The sequence below is a fragment of the Hirundo rustica genome, chromosome 12, assembly GCF_015227805.2.
Source record: "Hirundo rustica isolate bHirRus1 chromosome 12, bHirRus1.pri.v3, whole genome shotgun sequence".
Classification (NCBI taxonomy): Eukaryota; Metazoa; Chordata; class Aves; order Passeriformes; family Hirundinidae; genus Hirundo; species Hirundo rustica.
The window spans coordinates 4,934,608-4,944,456 of NC_053461.1; positions in this window are offsets into that span (position 1 = coordinate 4,934,608).

Below are 9,849 nucleotides of genomic sequence, written 5' to 3' on the forward strand. Positions count from 1 at the left end.
ACCTGTCCACACTTTTGGCCATGTCAGGAAGGTGGCGAATGTCTCTGCAAAGCAGCCTGCTCTGAGATGCTGTGAAACGATCTGATTCCAGGCTGCCCACAAATTTCTCAGTATGTCCCGTTTCTTCAACCAAAGTTATCCCAGGCAACACGTGAATCTCCAGGAACCACAATGGCTCCCCTGTTTCCCTACAACCTCTCGCTGTGTTTTGGCACTTCTGTTACGGTGCAGACTGTGGTAGGCCATTTCTTCTACAAAATAAAATGGGAATGCCTCATGCAAAATAAGCCACATGTCTTTTAGGAACCTCCTAATCATGAAAAACTCATTTTCCTTGTTTACGTGAAGCGATTAATGAGGAATTCTACATGTTCCCTAAACTGATGCAGTAGGTCACACACATTGTTAGCATCATACCACTTTTTCCTTCAGTTGTTCTCTCATATTGGGGAAGACCTGTTTGGAAGCCAAAGTGTTCGAGCTGTGTGAACAGCATTAGATAATCAGCACCAAGGTTTAAGTGCCAGCCAGTTTCTCTGAGCAGGGCTTTCTGCTCCTTTCAATGAAACATTCAGTCTTCCTTTGTTTGGCTACATTAATTAGCACCACACTCCTGTAGACTGCAAGTGTCAGAAGTCCCCCTGAACTTCTTTGTGCACAGACAGCAGGCTCGAGTTGTACATCCCTGCACTGAGAGCAGGACTGGTGTGTGTTTGCAGTTCTGTGCTTGTACTCAAATGAAATTCATGGCACAGAGCATTCCCCTTCAGTGAAGGGGGGGAAATTAATTTACGTGAACATTGTGTCTGTGGGAGCAAAACACTAAGAAGAATGCTTTGACTTACAGATATATTGATTCAAATTATTTACAGGTTGGTTAAAAGCTTTTGTCTCTTCTTCTAGGGTAGATTTGGTTGAGTAAAGGTTGTGAGATGCATGAAGAACACTGATCTTACTGGAATTACTATTTGTGTTTTACATAGGGAATCCAAGAGTGCTTCTGAAACCCTTGGACCCCTTGTGATCTTCATCTGAAACCCAGACCATTGATGAGGCAAAAGTCGGTGTTTGTGGAGGAAACAGGGCCCTCACAAGAGCTGCAGGGCAAACCAACATTGCCCAGGATGCCCAAAGGTCAGCTGAGACCAAGCCGAGTCAGACTCTCCACAGAGAGCTGGACACAGTGGTTTGAACTCATGAAATTTTTCATAACTACTTCCTCAGCAAATGCTGTTGATCTTTAGCTGTTAGCTTAGAACTCCTTGTCTTCTTCCAAAATGTACAGTATTCTATTGCAGTATTAAAGAACATTTGTTAAGGACTCTTTAACCTTCAACACCCTCCACAGCTTGTACTTCTGGGATAATAACCAGAGGTGTGCACTGAAATGTTTGCAGTTGCCATTTCTGTGGCCAGTGGATCAGGATAATTCTAACCCAGAAGATTACTTCCTGTGGGTGACTGGGTGACACCCCTGGACTTCTGCTTTGCTCTTCCTGTTTTCAGACTATGGTTGGCCTGGAAATTATGGCATTTTTAGCACTGGTGAAAGGCTCAGCTGAGAGCCCTGTGAAAGACAATCGGTTCATCCTCAAAGGAACCCGAATACAGACACAAGGGAAGAGCCCCCTGGACTCTGCCCTTTGCTGTTGCAGCCATGTGCTGATGGCACACGAGGTGGTGAAGTGGCCTTGTTAAAGAGGCTCCTGCTGGCAGCAGCAGGTGCCAGGTGTGCCAGCAGGGTACGGTGTAGACACTGGGGGTGTTAACAGTTACTGAGGCAACACTTTCTTTCAAATATTAGAGAACAGCTCTCTTTCAAAGGCATTGTGTTGGCATGCAGATATGCTTGAGAAGGTTCAGCTGTAGGATCAGGGGAAGAAAGAGATCCAGGTGATTTACTCCACATCTTCCCTTCCCCAGCTGCCTGCTTTCTGGTTTAGAGGCTCTGGATTTGGCTCAAGGTGGCTACAGGGCACATAATTTTAGTGATTTTAGGTAAGAGACACAAACACACACACACAAAAAGAAAGAGAATAAAAGGCCACAGAGCCTTTGACATTCAGGTGGTGGCAGCAGCAGCAGCAAAGCATCTGTAGCCTGGTCCCTGAAGCATGGGATACCCATCTTCCAACTTCTCTGTTCAGTTTCTGAGAGCCTCTTTTATGTTTGACTGCTTCTTCCACCTGCATTTTTGCTTCTTTCTCATTTCTCCTGACATGTACATCCTATTTTCTTATTTCCTATTAGTGTCTATTGTAACTCGCTTGGGTTGTTTGGTTTGTTTTACACTTCAGATTAATTCTCGAAACTAATAATAATAAGTAAAGAAGAATAAATTCACAGAACAAACCTGATTTTTGCCAGCCATGGTGCTGTTCACTTTACATATGTAATTTTCCCCTGCCCTTTGTTTAGTCTATTTGGACTTAGCTTTTCAGAGAGTTTCAATCTGTGCCTGTGCAACAGCTCCCTATATATGAGGTCCAGTGTTACCTCTGTTCCCCAGGTTCGTGGTAGTATTTAGGATATCAGGATATTTGCCATATTATGAAAATCTTCATAATTTTTTACTTTTTAACACGGCTGAAGACTTTGCATGTGTAAGGTCACAACAGAGCGGGGAAAACTTCTCAGGCTAAAGCCTGGGAGAGACGAGGGGAGAAACTATGAGTAATCTTGCAGTTTTGCTGTATTATAGGCAGATGTGCTTGATGCCCTTTCCCCAGCTCACTGTGTACCAAATAGGAAATTACTGCTAACACTGAAGATCTGTGATACCTGATAAAAATACAAGAAGTTCTATTTCTCCCTAATCTAGTTCCTTCCAGTCCTCTCTTTCTTTTTTGGCAAAGAAGCCCTTTTCCCAGGGCTCTGTGCACCTCCTGTGGCCTCTGGAAGCTCTGTGAGATAGCACAAGTGAAACATCCCATCACACAAGAAACAGTGAAACAATCCCAAAGAGACCCTAAAAACGACCTAACAAAAAGACATCACCCATCTCTGAAGGTAAAGCTGGACAGGGAGCACTTCTGTTACTCCTTAAATACATTTCTTTTTTCCTTGGCATCAAAGAGGATGAGAAAGTTCCAGAGGAGAAGGAATTTTCCGTCACCTTCTTCCAGTACAATTTTTGTCGCAGGCACCTGTATGACTGTCATAGAGCACTGAAATATTGTTTGTGCCTGTGGCAGGCAGAACACGTGAGCATTTAGTCACCCTTTGCTTTTTCATGTCCCCATGGTTTTATATCTCTGCAGTGCGGGCTGTCCCCGTGTGCACATCACTGCAACAGAACCAAGGTGGACTGCAAAACAAGGAGAGCCAGGCCCAGGAAATTCTGAATAAAAATGAAGCAGAGTGAAAGGAAGTGTGGTCACACAACTGGGAAAAGTCGAGTATAAAAATACTTCATGAAGATGACACTATGAGAACTAGAATATTCACCTTCAGAGAAAAACAAAGCTCCTCTGCTTATATGATATTACCTGTGCTCTTTTATGGTTCTCCTCTTAACATTCTCATCCACTTCCCAGCTTCTCATGCAGTTCCAATTAACCTCTGTACAACATGGTTTACATCAACACCCACTGCTGAAGTACCCTCGACTTCAGTCAGGACATACCCTTCCCACTGTTAACTTCAAACACTGTCCATATTGTCAGGATTTTCACTGTATTTGACTGTGATCTCACCAACTGCTTAGGAAGTGTTTGCAGAAAGAGATACAGGGAGTACTTTGGGGTTTTTTTAAGAGACATAAATGGAAAAGAGAGGCAGATAACATGTTGGTTTTTTTTGTGGTGAAGTTTAGATTCCAAAATGAGATTGTGCAAAAACAGTATTATAATTTACCTGAGGACAAAACCCCAATTTACTGCTTTCAGTTTATGGGGAGAGTGATTTTTCCCCCCAGATTAAAAATGCTTATGTAGTTCTGGAAAATCCTGATCAGCCCAAGCACAGAAAACCATATTAGGAAGACCTATTATAAACAGCAGTAAAGCAGCCCATCTTGTTTCATTATGCAAGCCAAATGAAACACAGAAATTAAGCCAAGAGCGGGAAAACAACTAAGACTTAAAACTGTATTGGGAATACTCCAAAGACTCATTAACAGATGAAAAAGTATGATTATCTTATTAGGAGTACTACCACCCATACAGAAGCTCTGATCAAAACAATAATTAAACCACCAATAACAATCTCCCTGCATCATTAAATACTTTTGTACAAATAAATTAACTCCGCCAGCCAGAAACATCAAATGGAGATAATTTACCTCAACCAGTTAATAAGTCCAAATACTCAGAAAGCCTCTTGCATTCTTACCTGGGAATGTGCTATCATTCTTCTTCCAAAAAAAAGCTTTTAAATAAATGATTTTGACAGCATTCCTATAAATTTTTGTATTTACTCCACCACGGATAAATCAATGAACCATGTGGCTTGAGATAACAACCTGTCCCTTTGCCAGTGGTGAAAATGGATTCTCTTCCAACTAGCACATGCAGCTGGGCAGGAATATTTATTCCTGAGCAAAGTAAATGGACACTCAAGTGCAAATGTTGATATGCAGAATCTGGCAACAAATCAATACTGACTTTAAATACCCAATTTATGCCATTACTTTTTAATACCAATGAATCTTGTTAAAATCCCATAACATGATGTCCTGAAGTGACACAGCCCTCTTAATTTCTTTTGGTTTGTGGGTTTATTGAATTTGAGGCTTTAAGAATCCTGTTATTGGTGAGTGTCAGTTTCTACCTTTTCTCTTTTATTGGCTTCCTTTGAAATATCTCTGGAGCACTTATATCTTCACTTTGATTTGATTTTTTTTTTTTTCTGCGTCTGAGAAGGGTGCAGGTCTGAATTTGGCAGGTGTGTATTGCTGCCTTGACCTTACAGAGGCTACCACTACTGATATCTGGGGTTTAGGGGCAGATACATTGCCTTTATTTACGCTCCTTTAAGCAATCTAAAGAAGTGCAGATATATTAGACAATTTGCCAGATCATTCAAAACTGCATTCTTGTGCTACATATATAGCTGTGCTCATATATATGTACCAGGTTGTAGAATAATTATCAAAAATCCAAGATCAGGAAGAATAAAATTGCCTAGATTACCTAGGTCAGACCCAAAATCTGGACAAATATGATACAGAAACCAGGAGCTGAAATTCCTGTAAAGCCAAAACTAACCTTTCCAGAGGCACTGCCAAGAATGGGTCAGGGTTAAAATTTATCAGCAAAGCAGCACTTGTGGGGGACTTCAGCCACTCTTGCCCACGCTGGATCTGTTTTGAGGAAAGCAGAGTAGTGTAGAATCAGGGATGTGTTACTCTGGAAGATTTTCTAGCAGAAAGCTCGAGAGAGTGTAATATTATTGTTTTGAAATAGATTGGATCCAAGGAGCTTTTTGTTACCATGAAGGCTTAATATGTATTTTTAGGAGCACCCCACAGGACAAGTTCAGCCTGTTCATGGAAGTGAGGAGACAGGAAATCCCACTGGAAGAACAGAGGAGAAAGAGAATTTTGTTTTCTGGTATGATAGACTCTACACCATTTTCGACTAACTACTGTTTTAGCTTTGATTTGTGAATATATTAAATGGCTGAATAGGTTTACCTGTTTCTTCATTTTCTCCCTTAAGAGGAAGTTGTACAACAAATCTAACTGTACTGCCCTATGGAAAATCCAGGCTGTGTCCCACAAGAGATGCAGTGATCAGCACAGCCACGAGCACCTGTATTGTACCTGGGTTCCTTAGGAAATTCTACCCAATTTTTGGAGCACTTGTAATGTGCATAATACAGTGAGAGTCAGACTTCTTGCTCACTGGTGTAACACGATTATTGCTGCACTGTCAGAAAGCAGGCCAGGTCCTGGAAGTGTCACTGAACACTTAACTATTTTGGGGCTTATTTTGTGTTCTTTTGTGTCATCTCTAAGGAACTATCTCTGAGGAGAAGATAGTAAACCAGGAGGACTGGTCTGATCCATTCTAACAAACCAAATACTCCTAAATCATGCTCTTTAGTTTCCCAAATTAACTTACCTCACGGTTTCCCCTTTGTGCCTGGAAAGATTTATTGTTTTTATTCAACCTGAAAATCTGCTGGCATTAGATATATTAGGATACCCACAGGTGGTTCTTTTGTCATCCTATCTCTGCAGTGGGAAGATAGCAAAATAAATCAATAAAAACAATGTCCTGGCTGATGCTGGGGGAAACCAATCTATGCTCGAATATACAGCTCAGCAGCAGACTGCCCTATGCACAGGCAGTGCTAGGTACCATGGCTTCCACTCACTGGAGATCTCAAACAAGGATTCTGGGGTTTATTTAGTGTTTTCCCACCACTCAAGTTCCTAATTCTGGGTTCTCTTTAAAATAACAATGTCTTGCTGTTTTTTTGTCTCAGATATAACCCAGAGTGAGGGTTATTTTGTCACAATGGCAGGTTTTCTTTCTTTGACTTGAGCACGGTTGCAACAAGAGCCTGATACAAGGCTGGGTTTCAGTTGCCACTATCCGAGGCTTGTTTTCAAAGACTATATGCAAATCATGCCAGAACTGCCTTCTGCACTTCCTCCATTTTATTTTCTATTGAGGCTGGGTGTGAAGAGCAGCAGTCTATTTAGAACTCCATAGTTCTTGCAGGAAAAAAAAAAAAAAAAAAAAAACCAACCAAAAAACAAACAAACAAAAAAAACCAACAAAAAAACAAAGCTATTTCCAAAAGTGGAATTTCTTAGAATCAGTGTATTTTCTTCTTCTTATAATAGAAATGAGTATGAGCATTCTGAGCCTTTCGTTATCCTCCCAGGTCTGAGAAGATGTGAGGAGAAGCTGAGCGGGTATGGAAAGAAAAGCAGTTGATTAGTAAATCCATTTACGGATTTAATCCTTTGTTAAGGAAGCAGCATCGAGACGGCTGGAGGGAAGTGAAACGTAAGAGAAACAAGTGGCAATTTACCCTATAGCTGCATCCTCCAAATGATTTTCCCCTGGGGATGCAGTGGACATTAGCAGGCACAGGCAGCAGGGAACAGCCCCTGGCTGAAGTTGTACCCCGAGAACCCCCAGCTCCAGGGCACACAGGGCAAGGGGTGAAGCACTGCCCACCCTGGACAAAACCATGGCACGTGCCCCACACAGGCACTTGTGCTTGCTGCCCTGGACTCTGGGGGGATTCTGGAGTCCACATTAGCACAAGGAACATGGCTCAGAACTCCAGCTAGCACAGGAAGGAATGCAGCGATGCCTGTCAGGATCTGTGCCCTCAGAAGAACGCTGCTTTGTCCTACTTTTGCCATGGATTTCATACTTGAAGCCATGGATATCTGAAAATTCATAAAGACGTAACTGAAACCATTTAACAATCAAAGCCATTGAAGGGCCTCCACTGGGAAACACAGCTTTGGTTTTCTGGCGTCCTTTTAAGGGAAGACTGGCACCGTGTGCTTTGCAGATCTGGGTGATGGATTTCTTTTTTTTAGCTTGAATACAGTGTGCAGGTGCAGATCCAAAATGTGAAACAAGAAGGGACAAACAACGGCTGTTTCCTTACAGGCTCCCATGGTGCTATACAGAATATTTTTTACCTTGTCAGTCAGAGATAGAAGATACTCAGTGGAGGTAACCACACCATAGAAACAGACCCTCTGTTTTCCAGAGCTTTTAGGTTTGAATTTTCCCTACTGCAGACCCAGGTGTCCCATGTTTCTGTTGCAGGAGTGAAGCTCTGTGTCTCTCTCTGTCGAGGAAAGCATTTGTTAATTGCTTCAAAAAAAAAAACCCTGGAGTGAATAAACATTTAACTAAGTAGCTAAAACATGCATAAGGTGTCCTACACAATTTTCAGCATTCTCAGCTGCAGCACAAGATGCTCGTGTAGCAAGAGCAGCCATGCCAGATGTTAGGTAGGAACCGGCTCGTTCCCACTGTGGTAGGATGCTTTTGACTCGGTGATAATTGTGCAGAGCCCTTTCTGAGGCAGAAAAAGCCTCAGCTTATCTGCGACTCCCCCAGCATCAGAGCCTTTGTGCTTTGTTAGCATCCAGCCCGACGGTCAGGAAGCCTTGCAGTGGATTCAGGAGCCACGACTTGGTCACCTCATTTATGAGAAACAGAACCAACGCAATTATGCAATTACTATTGTGAAACAGGAAAAATACCTTTTTCTTTTCCTTTTTTCTTTTTCTTTTTTTCTTTTTCTTTTTCTTTTTCTTTTTCTTTTTCTTTTTCTTTTTCTTTTTCTTTTTCTTTTTCTTTTGTAACATTCACAGCTTGCTGCAGCAAGAAAAGAGTGGTGTTGGGTTCGATCACCAAAACTATTCAGCCCGGAGTTTGATTTGCATTTTTATGTCTCCAGTTTCCGGGGTGTCTGGGGGTTTTTTGTTCGAACACTGGACAGCAGAGGGTGCCAAACCCCAGGAGGGAGCGCAGCCGGGCCCCGGAGCGCGGCGGCATCCCCCGGACTCCCCGCTCCGCCGGCAGCCCGAGGAGCCGCAGGTTCCCTCTCGCCGGGAGCTGCGCCGCGGACCTCGGCTGTGTCAGCACTTCCAGCCCCGTTCATCACCGCTTTCTTCGTGGATCAATTCAGGCTCTCGCCAGCCAAGTTATTTCCTCTCTGATGTGCAATTGGCGCTCAATGTTATCTCGGGAATCTGGAGCTGCGTTTTGTTATCAGGATGTTGCAGGGACAACTCACTAAATTAAAAGCGAGCACTTGATCATAGAGAGCTGAGCACAAACACCCCCCCACCTTTAACACGTGCTAAAATATGACACAGGCACTGAGGAGCTAAATCTGATTAACTTGACGTGGTTCACGCACAGCTTTTTACTTTGGACAAGGAAACACGAGATTAAAGCTTCAGCAGCTCTGAAATCCCATTCTCATCCTATAGTGAATTATGAAATGAAGTGGCTTTATATTAGCAGGCATTTTTTCCTGTTCTAGTAAAAAGAGATGCATTCTACATTTTCTGCAAACACTGCTCACGGGAAATGAGATGGAAATTGGTCCTTGAGTAGTAGCTAGTTACAATAGCTTCTAAACAAGGCTAAAAATTATTCTGATTGTATTTAGAAGCCAAATCCCGAAGCCTCTGTTGTATTCAGATTCCTGTTCTTTGCTGGAGTCAAAAATCACTCTGCTTGGCCCAGGAAACAATTCTTTTTTAACTTTCTTGCCAGTCCCTGTCCTGAGGATGAGCACTGTCAGATGGCCAATTTTACTGCTCACATACCTGATACACATCACGAGCCCATTATTTCCACACAGGAACGGGATCCATCATTCCTAACTCCAAACTGTGCAGATAACAATTGATAATTTGCAAACAGTTATTCACTTTGAATGAGTTATGTAGGCTCTGTTTACTTAATCCAGCTATTTGTCAGCTTTATCAGTCACTTATCAAGAGAAGCAGAAAGCAGGGCACACATAACCCATTCATCATCCCTCTTGTTGCTGCAACACACACAATATATATTGCACATGCCACAGCACTGGTGAAATAGCTCACAACACTACACTGCCAGCACAATTCAGTAAAGGAGTTACTTTCTCAATGCCAAAAACTTGTGGGATGCTTCACAGAGGGGAAATGTTCCCACTCAGCCCCAACACGTGGGCCTAACAAACAAAGGGATGCACGAGTGTGGCAGGAGGGTGGGCAGGGGTCTCATCTGGATTGGGAACACCCAACACTACATACAGCAGTGCAGAAGAATGTTTTATAAATGTGGAAAAGAGCAGAAGACTCAGCTCAAGAGGGCCTGTGAATCCTCAGGGTACAAGGATGTACAATACTTAATTGTACTACACAAA